Source organism: Beta vulgaris, chromosome 2, assembly GCF_026745355.1.
Source record: "Beta vulgaris subsp. vulgaris cultivar EL10 chromosome 2, EL10.2, whole genome shotgun sequence".
NCBI lineage: Eukaryota > Viridiplantae > Streptophyta > Magnoliopsida > Caryophyllales > Amaranthaceae > Beta > Beta vulgaris.
This window is the reverse complement of record NC_079203.1, coordinates 24,260,155-24,275,327: the sequence shown is the minus strand read 5'-3', so window position 1 is coordinate 24,275,327 and position 15,173 is coordinate 24,260,155. Positions and strand designations below refer to the sequence as shown.

The following is a 15,173-nucleotide window of genomic DNA, read 5'->3' as shown; positions in this document are numbered from 1 at the left end:
AGATGGTCGCCTGATCGGGCCCGAGTGCAATTTATGTTTGGGAACATACGCGCCCGATCGTGCTGTGGGTTTTTTTGACGCGAGTACGCGTTTTCCTAAACGGTGTAGTCATTAGTTACAACTGTAATTTGATTTTCCTTATCGCAATAAAACTATTCTCTCTCTCTGCCCGTGGACGTAGCTAACACGTCGTTGGTGCACCACGTAAATCTATGTGTTGTTTATTGCTTTTCTGCATTCATTATTTGTTCTTCCTCACATCCGATATAACATGTTCCTTCACGTAGTTTGATGGTCCGACTATAATTGTTGTTTAGTGCTCCAAGTTTTCATTGTTAATGGTGAAAATGAGTCGTGAAAGCTACCAAATAAGTTTAATTTTCAAGAAAAGAGTAATAAGAAGAAGAAAAGGGTCTGTGAGTTTTTCAAACGAAAGAAAAAAGGAACCCCACAATCAACTATCAATAATTACTTTTTTGGTAAGTTAAGGAAGATTTATCTTCAAAAATAAAATAAATTATGGAAAATCTATTTAGGAACATGATTCCCATACTACATAAATTTATATTGGGTTCGAATATTTGAATATATTCTAACTTAGGCTACTTGCATACTTGCTATTGAGCACAACTTACTCAATAGTTATTGTTAATGTGAGAAAATGGCCAACAATATATTAATTAGCGGACACCGACAATACTTGAGATTATTGAGTGTGAATTTTCCTCAAAATTATTAATATAAAATTCTTTTACGAATATATTTAGTTTTATATGCACTAATTTTTACATAAAGGTTTAATATAAAAAATCAATTTGTAATAAGTTATATAGTTCTATATTATTAGAAAAAGAAATTCACTTTTAGAATACATAAATTTCAAATATTAAGCAGTCCCGTTCCTGACATATCGGAGGCCTTGGGAAGAACTAAGAAAAGTGGCCCTTCCCAATATTAATTACTATTCTTGACATATATCGTTTTAAAGATAATAATGGTCAAAGTTCGAATATGGTTTATTAGCTCATAAAATCTGGATTCATTTAGAGTCTGGATTGGATTACAAAATTAGCACTTTGTCCTTTTAGACTTCTTAATATTTTCTAGATTTGAATTGTAAAAAAAGGCAACAATATAATACCTCCCTTTTTTTTTACAGTTTTGCTCTACCATTCACGTTTTTACCAACGAAGTAGTTTATTAACATTTAGTATATTTGCTATCTTACTTTAATGATTTGTACTAAATTCGAAGGGGTATGAATGACAAAAGGGACATAGTTAGTACTCTACATGGGACAGAATAAAATCACTTATTATAAATTATGTAGCTATTTTAAAGTCATTGATAATAAAAGAAAATCAAAAAAGAAAAATATAGAAATTGTAACTGTTTAAAATCATTCAAAAAAAATAAAACCAAAAAATAAAACCTAGAAAGATGAAAAAAAATATTAGGAGATCCTCATTTTGGTCAACCGACTGGAAGCTTTAATTTTACTAGGGGGCTGCTCTTGGCCCAGTGAATATCGCTTATTCTAGTGTTTATCAGTGGTGGTCGGACCATGATGTAAAATGTAATAGGGTAATTATGCCAATTAGTTAACCAAAGATCTATTACTATATACTCGGTGATTGTAATGCATGCAGGTTTATAACATATTGCAGAACCAACAACTAAGGCCTTTTCTCCGTAGGTTACGGCAGGCGTCCTTATTTCCCAGACTCAAGGACCAATTTAAGGATAACATAGTCTCATAATATAGAGCATATGCTTCTAAGTGTTTATATAAATCTATATTGGTAATAAAAATAGATTTATTAAGTAATTTCTTTCTAGCCCCTTGTTTAACATCTTTCCTCCATCATTCTTGCACTTCACCCATAAAAGCCTCAGGTCCTTCCATCTAAAACCTAGATACTATAAAGGCATGGCAGGTTGATATGATCCATTGTAAGGTGCACTAGTGAAAAAATAAGGAAGGGTTGCGGTCAAAACAGCCCTAAGGGCTGCGTGTTTGGCCAACAACCCTTTTCGTAGCAGCCCTTCACAATGAAGGGCTGCGGTTTAGGCTCAAAACCGCAGCCCTTCCAATATGGAAGGGTTGCAGTTTTGGGCCTAAACCGCAGCCCTTTTAACATAGAAGGGTTGCGGTTTTAGCCCACAACCGCAGCCCTTTCGGACCCTAAAAAAAATAATAAAAAAAAAAGAATTTCCACTCTAGCAAATAAACCGCTAGTAGAGCTTCATGGTTCACTCATGTCGGAGCACAGATAAAGCAAAGCATGCCAAACAGAAAACCACCATTTCCACTCAGTCACTATACTATTAAGTGTCCTTTAACCCAAACGAAAAACCACCATTTCCACTCGAAAAACTCAGAAAATTCATAAATCAACCCTAAAACCATATAAGGAACACAAAATTACAAAATAGAACTTATAGCAGCACTGATCCTTCGGTTTCATATAATAACATATGTAATTATTCAAATCTAACAGCGAAAATTAACAAGAATTTTGTATCGAACAAAAATAAATAAATCATTCGCAAAATGTACAAACAATCTTATCTGAAACAAAAATCACAGGAAAATCAAAACTACAAGATTACGAAACAGTAAAAACCAAACAAGAAAATGCACCATTTTGGTGCCATATTCCATGGTTTGTTCAGTGTGGAAGGTGCCATTTTTACCGGTGATACCTTGGCAAATGACGCGAGTGTGCTTATCGACGAAAATAGCCGGCGGAGGGTGACGAGCGACGGTACTGAAATCCCTAGTTTTAGGCGAAGATGATGAAATCGACGACGAAATTGAAGAGAGAGAGAAGCAGGGCGTGCGGCGTGCGTCGGCTTTGGTGCAGCCTATTGTTAGTTGTTGGCAACAAAGGCTGGAAGCAACGACGAGGATTGAGAGAAGGGTAGAAATGCAGAATCGAGAGTGGGTGTTCGAAAGGAGAGTGGTGGTGGCGGTGGTTTAAGAAGCAAAGTGGAAAGAGATGATCCAAGAGTGAAGAAAGAGGTTGTTTTTGAGAAGCGAAGAGTGAAGAAAGAGGAGTTAGGGTTAGGTGTGAAGTAGAGTGAGGGGAATGAGGGTTTGTTCGTTGGGTTATTCCCTTCATAAACGAAGGGCTGCGGATTTTAGGATAACCGCAACCCTTCACTAATAGGGTTGCGGTTAGTCCAAAAACCGCAGCCCTTCTTACAGTACGAATGGCTGCGTTTTCTTGTTAATCGCAGCCCTTCACTAAAAGGGTTGTGGTTTTCTTTAAACCGCAACCCTTCATACAAGAAGGGTTGCGTGTTAAAGAAAATGCAGCCCTTCCTTTTTTTTTTCCCCTAGTAGTGTATCATTATTAGACAAGTTGGAGGTCGATTTTAGTCCATGTAATATTTTATGATTGCATTTTCAGGGACTTGATATACTCAAACTAATTTCATTTTTTTAGTGGAAAAGTTTAAAGATTTATTAAGTAATTTTGTCCATAATTACAACCTCCAGCAGATCAAGCGGTTCTTGTTCTAACTAAACAATCATCTCATGAAAAGAGAGACTCTTTTTTGCTAATAAATGAGCTACACTCATCCCTATTCGGCAAGCATGATTATAAGAGCAGGATCAACCTACCAACTTCAAGAGGAACCCATTTAATGCTGTTTAGGGAGTCCGTACTGTACATCAAGCTCTCAATCTCCACAACTTTTTAATACTCTTCTTTTATACTAACATCTTTCTCAATTATCCAAATCACATCCCTAGATTTTTTTTGTTACCAGTCATTCCTACTCAACCAGATATCAACCACAATTTTAAGAAAGTTTCCCACCAGTCAAGCGAAGTGATACTTTTCATTTTTCTATGAATCCACAAGCTGAAATCCATATTTTCATTTTACGCTATCTCCAACCTAAGAGGGGAAAGATACCACATTGTAGTAAAAGATGAGTAATGTTTTCAGCTTCTTGCCCACATCTTGAGCATATTGGATCCACTTGAACCCTTCTCTTCCTCAAATTAACTCCCACCACAAGCAAAGTGCTCATTGCCTTCCAAGCAAAGTTACGAACTTTTGGCGACAATCATGTATTCGAAATATTCTTCCAAACACTACTGCTCCCACCATCAGATATTGAAGTTGGCTCTTCTTTCTTTGATTTTACAGCCACATAATAAGCACTTTTTACTAAAAAAAACACCATTTTTGGATAATTTCGAGCCCCACAATTCCGCACAAGGAAATGTCTGGAAGAAACGTTTATGAATCTGCTGAACTTCCTAACTAGAAAATGTGTTGTTTAACGCATTAGTATTCCGCTTTCCCTCACTTATCAACTACTTCACGCAAAATATATCAATAGCTTCCCGTTGTGAAGAAATAACCCCTCCTTTCTCCCACTAGGTACCCATGGATCACAACACACCCTTGTCGTGTTCACATCCCTAACAATTCGCTTCACTCCTTTTTTTAGTACACTTCTTGCCTGCAATATAGAGCGGCATGTGAAGCTGGCGTTGGGCTTCAATGGCTTCCATGAAGGTTGAGTTAGTGAAATATTTTCTTTTAAGAACCTTTGGCACAACAGAAGTTTCATTAGTTAATATTCTCTAACCTTTCTTTGCAAACAAGGCAAGATTAAAGGCCTCAAATTCACACAGCCTTAGGCCCCTTCTCTCTTTGATTTACACAATTTTTCCCATGAAACACAAATAACCTTCCTTTCACTCTCCTTTTGACCCAAAAAAGGTCCCGACTTAGCTTCTCCAACTCATTAATGATTGAAAGAGGGGTTTGAAAACATTACATTGTGTACATCGAAATGGCTTAAGCCACCGACTTTATAAGCACTTTTCTTCCCGCTTGTGAAAGATATTTTTCCTTCCATCCTTTGACGTTGTTCCACATCCGATCTTGAATAATTTGGAAAACTTTCTTATTAGAGCTTTCTACATAAGTGGGGAGCCCCAAGTATCAATCATGATCTTCGAGAACCTAAATATTAACTTCTCAAGAAGCACGTTTTCTTTTCAATATCCACATTTCGGCTAAAAGAGACCATCGATTTTTCCGTATTCAATTTCTACGCGGAAGCTGCCACATAAATAGTGAGAATAACAAGTACCAACCTTTATCCCATGATCTGCTTCTTTTTCTCAACATCTTTTAACAATGATGATGAACCCTGAGCATAAAAATGAAAAACAAGGTGATAGGGGATCCCCTTGTCTTAACCCTCGACTTGGCTTGAAACATCTACAAGGTTGGCTATTGACAAGAATCAAAAAGAGGAACTCCATATGCATTCATTATCTGTTCAATAAAACCATATGGGAGCCCATTTTCCCATCATTTTTATAAAAAAAAAAACCCATTCTACGCTCTCACAAGCCTTACTCATGTCTAATTTGAGAGCCATATCCCTTTTAACCTCTTCTTCTTTTTTCTTAAGTAATGGAAATATTCATGGACAACCAATAAATTATCCGTAACTAATCGCCCCGGAACAAAACCACTTTAAGCTTCACTAATAACATGAAGGAAAATCTTCTTCAATCTATTTGCTAGAGTTTTAGCAATGACCTTGTACATCACATTACATGGACTAATTGGTCGAAAATCTTTAGGCGACTCGCACATTTTTCATATTAAGAATATTCAAAGCATCACTAATCATATTCCCCTACAGTTTCCCAAAACTTTTGGAAAAAAAAAGCAGACATATCGTCGGGTCCCAAGAGCTTTCTGTAAGTGCATTTGTGCTTTTGTTTCACTTATAATTTGGTCTAATGGTGCTTACATATGAGTTTATATATTTTGATGCATCATATGATTTTATTGTTTACTCCTTTCATTTCAAAATATATGGCATTGACGTTTTACGATAATTTACTTGGACCACAAATATCTCTCATAATATGATAAATAAAAATTATAAAAACTATACCATTAGATTCGTCTTGAAAAATACTATAATAACATTATTTTTTGAAATTTCCTATCAAAATGTATTGAGAGCAATTAACGTTCAAAGTTCGATCTCGAACATCGTGTGTGCCTTATATTTTGAAACGGAGGGAGTACTAGTTATGTATGATCAATAATGTGTTTATATGTATTTTTGTTCTTTTATCAATACTTGGATGGAGAAATGGAGATAAATTAAAGAAAAAGGAAAATAAGTGTTGATTTGAATGAGTCAATTGAAGCATCACTTGACTTAAATACACCATAGAAGAAGAAAGTGATACAATCTTTTATGCATAAGGTATTGCAATAATTAGTTCCTTTTGTGAAAAATAAATTATAAAATACCTAAACTTTATCTTTTAGGGTTGACCCTAAGGATTTATCTTCTTATCAAGTATGAATCTTATAAACATATAATAAATGTAGATTTAATTAATTGTATAGTTGAAAAAAAACAATTAATTATATAATCATTTATACGCCTCCTACCCCTCTGTATATATTATAAATCTCCCTTGTTATTGTAATAAACCAAATTAAGGAAAAGGAGTACATGGAAAGTCAATAAGTTTTTTAGATAAAATAAATTCAATAAACATCTTTGAGAAATGGAGAGGAATACTAAAGTTGGATTTTACCTGAATTCTCCACATTGCTTTAAATGGACAAGAGGCAAAAAAAAAAAATATGAAGATAGTAAAAAATAAGAGTTTAATTTTTCTTACCCTCATCTCTGTTTGTGTAAGGAATGGTTGTCCTTCTGGATCCCTTGAGAGGTGGACGTTTTCACCCTTTGTTTCTCCAGCATCTAGCCATTCAGTTCTAACTTGAGGATCTAACCACAATGCTTCAATATCTAATGGATGAACGCAATCATTCCAATATTTGAATCTACAAGTCATTTTGCTTTGTAGTCCTTAATGGTAGTCTATAAGATTAAAAAAAACACATAAATAACAAGTATATATATAATATATATGGCCACAGAACTAAAATGTAAAGTTTCTATAAAAAGGATACAGGATTTCCTAAAACTCAAATGTTATCAACATGTGAGATGTTATCAAATTATTTGATGAGTTAATCTTGCGCGTTCTTCTTAAAAATAAATCAACTTTTCGATTAAATATGAATAAGTTAACTTTGTATCTACTTTTGCTATAAATGAGTTAAATCACAATGTCATCCTATTAAAATGTGACACATATCATGATTTCAACGTTATTAACTCGTTTATAGCATAAGTAAATACAAAGTTAACTTATTCATATTTAATCAAAAAGTTTACTTATTTTGAGAAGAACAAGCAAAGGTTGACTTATTAAAAATAATTTTTTCTTATTATTATAAATAAGAAAACACTTAAATTTACCATTCTGCATGAAATTATGGAATTTCCTCTCATAACAATTTTATGATATTTTGTATTAGCATTAGCGAAATAGAATTATTCATAAGTTGTTGGAGTCTTTTTTTTCATTTAAAAAACTATTTATATTAATAAACTCGATTGCTGAGTCTAATAAGTTTAATTGAAAAGAAAAAGTCTTATGTTCTAAAAGAACTTTTCGTTCTAAAAAAAAAGAGTTCTTTTAAAAAAATAAATTAAAGGATCAAAATCAATTTTTTTTTCTATTTTATTCTACAATGATTCAAATAAATAACATTTAATTTTTAAATAAAGTTGGCACTTTCAAATTGCAGACTCATCATGGTATCTCTAGCAATGAATGATGTTAAAACTAATAGATCGATCTTTGATGCAATATCCTCATCCTAACCAAGAAGATAAATATATTCAAATTCAAAATGAAATACTCTACATCTTAAAATTTTCTAATTTTCTAAAAGTGAAATATCACCATTAAACATATGATAAGATGAGACATATGAAAACACAGAAGTAATACAAATAATAAAATTTTCATATGTGATCATATAATGATTATAATTAACACACACATTTATTATTAACACCCTATAGATAAAACTTATAATAAAATTAACAAAAAAAATTGAATCAAGATAGTACCTGGGATAATTTCAAAAAGCCTAGCTATGGACATTTTTTCAGAGAGGAATAATTTCCAAATTAGGACTTATTAAGGATACAAGAAATTTTGAAATTGGATGTGATTATAACAAATTCATGATTTTTTCTTGAAAAAATATACCCATATTGCCACGTGCCAAGCTTAGAAACTTGTGGGTGTGTTTACGTAATTAAATATCATTGCACGTAGTAAAGGTAAAGTGATCATATGAAATTTGTAATCTAAACTATTCACATGTTTTATCCTCTTTAAATAAAAAGGCTATACATTGCTCCACTATCTTTATTATTTCTGAAAACCTTCATCAATAAAAAGGAAATATTATTTAGAGTTTTGACTGAATATTTTATAATTTTCTTCTTTTTTCTATTATAATTTATAATTGACCATACATAATGTATCTTATATCAATTTTATTGAATGTCATAGAAGTTTGATAAACTTACAGGTTTCTTAGACAAATAACCATTCCCCTTATTAATATAATAATAAACACCCAAATTTATTTTATATCGTTTATTTGACAATGCTTATTTGACAATAGAATTATAATGTGGTAGAATTGACTAAGTGATAAACAATTGCATGTGGTTAGTATGAGATATTAGATACATGTGAATTCAGGGCTAGAAATAATATAGTATTCCTGTAGTTTTTATTCTTAGTGTTAGGTTCTTATTTCATTGTAACAATTAATTGATTAATTTGTTCTTTGCTTTTACAATATAATCTTCTACCTATTGCTAACCCTATCTTTTTAGGTTTTCTATTTGGTAATCAAACATAAATTTCTATGCAAAAAGTAATCCTACACTTCATCGTCCACACTACACGTTACATCAATGATGAGTTTGGCATAAATTTTTCCATTGATGTTTTCTTTTGTTTAGGATTATTAAAGCTAAATATTCCCTCTAATTAGATCAAAGAAATGATAAAATTCATTAATGTCATTTTTTCTTCCACAATTTTTGACAATCATATATAGAGAAAACTTTCATAAATATCAAAGAAATTGTGGCCGTAAAATGAGCGCAATAGACTTCAAATTACTTAATTGGTTAATAAAATAAGTCCACTATGGTATGAATACTCGAGCAACTGTAGGTGAAAATTGAAAGTTGAGTTTATTACTCTGGGGGAGCCCTACAAGAGGGAGGGGGTATATTGTAGCTTGAGTTCTCAATAAAAAAATTTAATTGTGCTTGCGAAATTTGGAACTTTAAAAGTAGCGGGAAGTTAAAGTAAGGAAGTGAAATTTAACAAGAAAACTTCTTAAGTATAAGGAGAAAAATCTCGACCCATTAGTAATAGTTAACTCTTTTACTATAATAGGGAGGATGTAAAGACCACAAATGAGTGTTTCTCCAAGCTTCCTCTACTAATTAACGTCGTGTCTTATTTTTAGGTAATCAGTTAGTTGAGTTTTGCTTAGGGAAAACTCACTCACCATCCTCACTAACATCTCTTAATAATCTGTTAAAGATTCTTAAGAGAGCATGTGATATCACAACTTGACACAAAAAAAAAAGAATAAGTTCATAAAATATTTTCCAATTTATTTTCTCCAAACATACGTTTTAATTATCATAAGGTCGTACGAGTTCCCAAGTTCCTTAGCACCTTGCTTAATTCATTTGATCTAAACATTTACATAAATCCTAAAATTAAACTCTTAAGTTCAGTCTTCATGTCTTCACCTTTTGGACCTTCTACTCTAATGCTTCTAGCCAAGTTCTTGCTATAGAACTCCTATTATATATTCTTCAAGGAACTTTGACATAATAAACATAGCATTTGATACTTGAAATGTTCCTTGACCTGAAGTTTAACTTGACTTCATGTATTAGGCTATTTTTTAAGATATTCTTGTTGCAACCTCCCATTCAGGAACTCATCTTTCCTTAACCTTTTCCAACTCAGGAGCTTCATAGCTAAAATATACTTAATGAAATCATTATATCATTTGTTATATTGTCATCATGGAAACGTTAAGGGTAATAATATTTTCCCTTTAGTTTGATGACAACGTAAGCAAACTTTATAACAAAAATTAAATTAACACAAACTAAAAATTACTAAGGAAGAAAGTAATTTCAAAATAAAAATAAAAACTAAGTACAATAAAACTAATAATACTTACAATCTAAAACTTTAGAATAAAATTGAAAAACTAATAATACAACTAAAATGACAAAAAAAAAAGGACAAAAAGAAAGCAAGATATAAAGACGAGCCCCTTTTTATACTAGGAGAGAAATACAATGGAATGATCGATACGAAACTTAAGTGTACTCATGTCAAAAGTTTGATATCTTTCTTCTCCCTGTTGGCTTTAATAAAAAGGCTTCACTAGTGGGAAAAACTCCTTATGCTACTTGTAAAGTGTTTCGGTTGAATAATCAACCCAAGTACTTGTGAAAATTTTAATATAAAAAATTCACAAGTGCTCCGGTTGAAAATCCCACCGGAGCACTTAGTCAAACCGAGCACAGGCGCAAGTTTTCTTCCAAATAGTTATTTTCAGCTACTGGTCTACCGCCTAGATATCTGTACTTTAATTTTCCCTCGCTGTCCACCGAACCTACTCGTACCTTCTGCGTTCCTTTTACTCTCTTCTCTCTTCTCTTTGTTCATGTTGCTTCAATTAGATCTGCAATTGTCATATTTTTCTCCTCCTCATCTTCTCGAGGAGATTTTACAATTTGTTGCTTCGTGATTTCGATCAATTAATAGCCTATGAAATGATCAAACACTTTGAATTTGAACGGCGTAGAGTATAATTCATTCGAATTTCTCTTCAATTTTTTTATTAAACCCCATGTTTCAATTGGATTGAATTTTCGGGAGAAATTAGACTTTATTAAGCGAGTTCCTATAAATTGAGCAAGCTGATTTGCAATTGCAGGAAAATCTTTAGTTGTTTGTGACTGCCAAGGCTTAGTCGGTTTCTACTTCCGGTAGTTACAAAACCACCATTGCATGCTTCCGCTCTCTCTCTCTCCTAAACATCAGATATGCTTCTTGCGGTCTGACCTCGGGCCTCCCTGGTTACTTCATTGAGGGCCACACTCCTTGACTCCAATCTTGCAAAATACAGTAAGTTAATTCCTTGCTTTATCTCGTTCTCTCTTCTTTTTTTCTTTAGTTTGAATTCATAATTATAGACTAAAATTTTCAAATAAATCATAAATTTTTTGCTCTAATCACACTTTTATAGATTATCCTATCATATTGCACGTGAATTCACCTCTTCATCTATCTAATTAATCCAAGTCGTTTCTTCTTCCATTTTTTAGTGAAATTCTAAATTTACGTTTTGATCATCTTTCATTACTCGCAACCATGAGTCAACATTAGCGTGTGCTCTTAAACTTTCTCTAATTCTAATGTTTGTTATCATTTGTAATTAGTTTTACTTGATTGAAATATGTAACTGGATGAGGAATTAGGGTTTTTTGCTTTGCTCATTTATGATGGTATGGCATTTACTCCGTCAAACTGTTAGAATTAAATTGTTGAAAATAAAGGATGAAACACGATATATTTATATGCAGCGATATATCATTGGTAAGCAGGATATAATTGTGCATATTGCTTTCTCAATTATAGGAGAACTAATGTGGAGCCTATCAAAAGGAGGAGAAGAGAAACTGAGTTATAGCTACCTACAATGTACCGAGGGGCTATGTCTTGATATTCGAGTATGGACCAGATTGTGAAAATGCGTTAGTTAGTTGGTTATGATTAACTGTTAGCACATTAGATATCACATACATTAATCATGTTCTCGTTTTCTGATTGCCAAATGTGTACAAGTATTATCTCATGAAAAGAAAAAAAAAAGAAGAAGAAGACAAACCTGCTGGTTGCAGGCTATGCAGAGAACAGCGATGGCAGGTGAGTTAACATGGCTCAGCTGAGTTAAGAAAATAGCAGGTCCAAGGAAAACCAAGTGTTTGCATAATTTGTTTTATGTCAAATATATGATAAGTTTGCAATCACAACACCATGCTAATAAAGTGGTTTAAGCAAGAATGCATGTTAGCAAGTTTAATGAGTTAACACAAACAGAATATATAGCACAAGTAGTTAAATGACAAGAGACAATGAGTCATAAGCAAAAGTTCCGTTAACAAGCGAATGAGAACAAAAAGAAATTGTATATTAAAAAATGGAAAGATACAAGCCAAAAAAAAATAAAATGAAACAGTTCCAACACAATAACAAATTCTTTTAAGAGTGTGGATAGGTTATGCTTGCGAAGGAGGAGGTGGAGGAACTTCGGCTTCATAAAATTCTTCAAATGCAGCTTCCTCTATGTACTTTATGATATACTAGTAAAATAATTGCTTATTGCTGCGGTTTTACTAATACGCGGCAATATATCATGTAAAAAGAAAGATAAAATATAAAATAAAGATATTGCTGCAGTTTTGGCCTAAAACCGCAGCAATATGGTATCAAGTATCAACAACAAATTTTTTGAAGAAAAGTTGACTATTTGACCAGATATATTGCTGCGGTTTTTGTCAAGAACTGTAGCAATATATTAAAAAAAATGAACTTCTATATTATCGCCCCATAATTACTTGAAATCGCCCAAAAAAAATTTGAAATGTCATTTATAACCTTTTCTTCTCCCTAAATCACCACCTACCTCCTTCCATCACCAACCACCGCAGCCCCAACGTCACCCTCACCCTCTCCCCCACCCCCACCAGCAGCACACCACCCCCACAAGCAACCCTCCACCCCCTGCAATCCCCACGAGCAGGCCCTACCTGAAAATTTAAATTTTCCCCCACCAAAAGATCACAGATCAAAAAATCCACGCACCCTTAAAATGGACAAAGGTGAAGCCGTCGGTGAACCATGGCGACCCGACCACCACCTGCGATTTACCCAGATTCGAGCTCGCGCCCCACCGACTGCTTATTCCTACCACGAGCGACGCCTCAATAGATACGTGCATCAAACAGAGATAAAGCAATCGAAATTGTTTTTGGAGACCATGGGCGAACGTCCGGGCTGGACGTTCCACCCATGGCCCGAACGTCCAGCCCAGATGTTCGAGCCATGGGTGGAACGTCCAGCCCGGACGTCCGCCCATGGTCTCCAAAAAAATTCTGGTCTCTTAGTATGTGGGTGGTGGAGGAGATGAAGGGTGATAGTGGGTGGTGGAGGAGATGAAGGGTGGTAGTGGGTGCTGGAGGAGATGCCAGATGGTAGCGGGTGGTGTTGAAGGTGGTGGATGGTGGGAAAAAGAAGAGGGGTAAAATAGTCTGTAATAATAGATTGTAGGCGATTTTAAGTATTTTTGGGGCGAAGTTTAACAAACCTCTTAAAAAAATAATATTTTAATATATTGTTGCGGTTCTTGCCAGAAACCGCAGCAATATCATTAAAAAATATTAAAATATATATATATATATATATATAATACACGGTTAGGGTTTTTTCTCACCTTTCCCTCTCTCAATCACACGTCCTTCCTCTCTCATCCTCCCTCTTCCTCTCATGTCGTTTCATTCTCCTCTCAACCTCTCATCTCCAATCTCTCTTCCTCTCTCTTCACTTTCTCCTTCCTCTTTCACCTAACACCAACACCGACGCTCTAATCCCCTTCCCCAACTCCCTCACTCAATTTCTTCTCACCTGAACCCTAATAACTCGCCAGTGACCACCCACATATACGAAGAGCAGCGAAGAGACGAAGACGAAAAGAAGACTCCGTCGCAACCATGGAAATGGGTCATCGAAGACTCCGTCGCAACCAAGGAAATGGTTTGTCGAATACTCCGTCGCAACCATGGAAATGGTTCGTCGAAGACTCGCAACCAACTTCATCCTCGACTTTTTTTTATCTGCTCTCGTCTTGATCGTCGTCTTGATTGTCGTCGCTCCATCGTCAACCCTCCATTGTCGCCGCCTTCGCTTCATCGCCGGAACTCGCCGCCAACTCTTTTTTATCGCCGCCGACTCTTTATATATTCGATTCTCATATGGTTTTTTTCAATTCAGCAAATAGATGGTTTTTTTAATTCAATTCTTTTTGTAGGTTAGTATTGTAGACTTATATTGTTTCAAATTTGTTTATTCATTGTTTCAGATTTGTTTGTTCATTATAATTATCTCATTTTTGTTTGTTCAGTATAGTGTAATTCTCAGATTTGTTTGTTCGTTGTTTCAGATTTGTTTGTTTTTTTACTTTGTTTTGTTTTCTTATTATTGTTTTTCTTTTTTTAGTTTCATTGCATTTCTTGGTGGAAGTTTATGATTTTTTGCTATTTTTCTGATTTTTTTTATGTTTCGAATTTAATGGCAAAATGCAAAAAAAAAAAAAAAAGTTGCTTACACCTGTACCTATAAAAAAACCGCAGCAATATGCATTATAAATCTGATATATAAAATAAGTATATTGCTGCAGTTTTACCGAAAATCCGCAGCAATATGTTCAAATATTGCTGCGGTTTTAAACCGCAACAATATATTAATTACCTATCGCTACCCCCTTAATTCTTGTGCGGTCAAAACCGTTACAATAGGCCACTTTTGACCGCAACAATAAGCGTTTATTCTACTAGTGAGTTTGTTGGTTTTCCATGACTTACCGCTAAAGTGTGGTCACTACTTATTGAAGGCCTTGAATTCACCAATCCATCCACAATAGTTCAAAGACTATATATCTTAGCATTTACATTTTTCTAAGAACCTACCACTTCTTCGACTTTATCTTTAAGTTCCTTTAACACATCATCCATAGAGCCACCAAAGGAACTAGAGAGGAAAGAAGTAAATCATTGAACCAACCAAATTAAGAAGGAACTCCTGATGTGGCTGAAGTTCCCCCATAATGGAAAGGATGTTTCAGTTGTTTCCTCTTAGGAATCAGCCTCACAGTCTTCTTGACTACTAGGGGATATTCCTCTTCAACCTCTTGTTCAAAAACATCCTCATCTCCTCAAGCTCCCCAACAATATCCAAATACATTATAGGTCCATTCACCTTCACGGTCCTTTTAGAAATTGGAGCATTTTCCTGGAACCTTGTCCTCCCGACTTTGAAACTTTTTTCTTCTCCACATAATAGACCAGTTCCTTCTCCTCTTCTTCTTCCTTTCCGTTTTCTTCTTCTTCTTTCACATTTA

General features: G+C 34.2%; 1 long non-coding RNA gene across 1 annotated transcript; it reads left to right on the top strand.

Moving 5' to 3' along the window:
* The first annotated feature begins 4,125 nt into the window (after positions 1–4,125).
* Positions 4,126–13,016, top strand: LOC104906364 (uncharacterized). The gene is made up of 3 exons (XR_791890.4): positions 4,126–5,746; positions 10,932–11,122; positions 11,636–13,016. It is a non-coding gene; the product is annotated as an uncharacterized LOC104906364 (long non-coding RNA).
* The last annotated feature ends 2,157 nt before the right edge of the window (positions 13,017–15,173 follow it).